Genomic DNA, 2,927 nt, shown 5'->3' on the forward strand with positions numbered 1-2,927 from the left:
GTCAGGTGCAGGCACATCGTTCCAGCCCAGTTCTGGGAACTCAGGCAAGACCCAGTTATGGTTGTTGAACTGCATGTTGCCAGGGAGAGGGTGGGGATTGCCATTGAAGGGCATTGGGTCCTCATCAGCAGGTAGGATATCAGCAAAGTCCGTAGATAGAATATAAACTGGTGCAGACCAAGAGATCTGAACCCCTCCAAAGTCTGCAAATTCTCTGTATGTGACTGATCTCGGAACCATAGTCGGCGCAGGAAAAGACACATAGACCAATGATCGGACCATCATCGGATCATCCTGGTGCCAATGATGAAAACGGCCAAAAGTACTAATAACATTTGCAAGATATTGAGAGCGCCTATAGTCCAAAGGAACGCCTAGTAGCATAACCCATCCCCTTCTAAAACCCTGTGCAGCTCTGTAGTTGATACCTTCATCATGCGGAATAAACCTGACAAATCTATCGTTGCCCAAGTTGAAAGGAGGATGATCAACTAATGCTTGGCGGGCCAGAGCACTACGCAATCTAAACAAACCAACCCCTTGGATCCACGGCTGGGCATCCAACACAGCTCTCTGCAGATTATTGACAACAAAATCACTGACCTTGTTCCGGAAGATGGCAACTTCTTCAGGTAGCGGAGCCGGCTCGACAATGGCGATGGCATACTCCTCATGCTGTCTATCCGGAGCCACCGCCGGCGCAAAGAAGGTGCGAGGCAGGCGCAGCTCCCCTCCATCAATAGTGTCGAAGCCATGCGGGAGGAAATCCATCGGGTCCAGCGGGAAGTTGGCCATTGCCGGAGCTGGGGAGGGATGATCCAAAGCCGGAGTCGAGACGACTGAAGGCGGTGGTGAGGTGGGCGGCAGAGGCGTTGTGGGCGGTGGCTCAACTGGCAATGGTGGGATGGACGGGGTGGCAGGCTTGATTGGACTGGGCATAGACCCCTCCGGGCTAGCTATGGGAGAAATCGAGGAGTCCCGCTCCGATAAACTAGTAGACCGGTTAGATACGGTGGATTTGCTCCATGGGACCCACTTGTAAGAGGGAGATAGACTAGAATAGGAATAGCCCTTTGCCCGGTGTCCCAACCGAAAACATCTACGGCACCTAATCTTGTTGTTGCACGCGCTGGATAAATGCCTCATGGACAAATAATTTTGACATTTCCAGACTTTGAAAACCATGTCATCCACCAAATCATTAAATCTGTCATAATCAATAGGTGATTCCGATGCCCTCGGGGTAATAGACTCCTCATTTCCAATAACAGGTGGAGGGGTAGATTGAGATCCAGCTGCAGCTTGGACCAAATCAAACTGGACCGGGGAAACCTCCTGGGGCTGGGTATTAATCCGGGCTAAAGTGGTCACCTGGGCCGCAGCCGGACCAGCCCGTTCCTTCCCATGCACATGCAGATTCACGTCCGAAATGGCTGGATTAGAAATCCCAGCCGAGGAAATAGCTTGGACGTTGACTGTTCCGAAAATAATGGGTGGCTCTGCCACCGTCCATCGGAGTTCAGTCACCGGCGGTGGAGCCACGATGTCTCTGTCACGAGGCAGCAATGCATACCCAGCATCTGAAACCAGATCAACAAGGCCTGGCGAAGCAGGATAAGAGTATCCCTTGCAGGCATCGTACTGTTGGAAAGTAGCGAAAGAAATGTTCCTCGGAGGCCTAGAACCCGAATGTAAGGCCGATTTGGAAGGAGGCTTATGCATAGCAAGCAAACCAATAGAAGCACGCCTCTTAGAGGGGCTGATGATAATCCATTCCGCATCACACTCTTTCTTCCAAATAGTAAATTCATGTTTCCAATTAGGGCCGCCATTTCCCCACAGATGAAAATAACATTTGAATTGCGGACACGCGAAAGAGCGCAAATGGAGAATAAACATGCCAACACGTTTGCAAGATACCATAAATGAGAATACCTTGTCCGCAATGAGTTGCACAGATAGATCGATTGCAGATCCTCCAGTTGCACATTCCAATGCCGCCGCCACCGAGTCCTCATCAAGACGGAATCTATGTCTGCTGAAAGACACAACCATAATAAAATGGTTCGTGTCATCCGAGGGATGAATGGTTTTCCCACAAGATCTAAAAACCTCATCCGCAAAAGTCACTCCTTTGGAGAAATCCAGATCCAAGGTGGATCCACCATGAGAACCCATGTGAGATGGGTATAGGGTGGTAGATCAGAGAGCGCCGGAGAAGATGGGTGGAGAGAAAACCAAATTTACTGGCTAAGGAGGAAGATCGCCGGGGAGCCTAGGGCGCCGGAGGGAGGAGAGGTGGGACTCTCATGTTGAGACAAAATTTTTGGTCTATCCTGCGTGGTCTATCCTGATGAACAATTAAATGTTATAAGTACTTCTCATAGTACTCCATGGTATGCTGATTATGCTAATTATATTGTTGCTAAATTTATACCACCTAGCTTCACATACCAACAAAAGAAAAAGTTCTTCTATGATTTGAGACATTACTTTTGGGATGACCCACATCTTTATAAAGGAGTAGATGGTGTTATTAGACGTTGTGTACCTGAGCATGAACAGGAACAGATCCTACGCAAGTGTCATTCCGAGTCTTATGGAGGACACCACGCTGAAGATAGAACTGCACATAAGGTATTGCAATCTGGTTTTTATTGGCCTACTCTCTTCAAGGATGCCCGTAAGTTTGTCTTGTCTTGTGATGAATATCAAAGAATTGGTAATATTAGTAGACGTCAAGAAATTCCTATGAATTATTCACTTGTTATTGAACCGTTTGATGTTTGGGGCTTTGATTATATGGGACCTTTTCCTGCCTCTAATGGATACACACATATTCTAGTTGATGTTGATTACGTTACTAAGTGGGTAGAAGCTATTCCAACTAGTAGTGCTGATCATAACACTTCTATTAAAATGCTTAA

This window comes from Triticum urartu, chromosome 3A (genome assembly GCF_056163025.1).
Source record: "Triticum urartu cultivar PI428250 chromosome 3A, HENAU_Tu73, whole genome shotgun sequence".
NCBI lineage: Eukaryota > Viridiplantae > Streptophyta > Magnoliopsida > Poales > Poaceae > Triticum > Triticum urartu.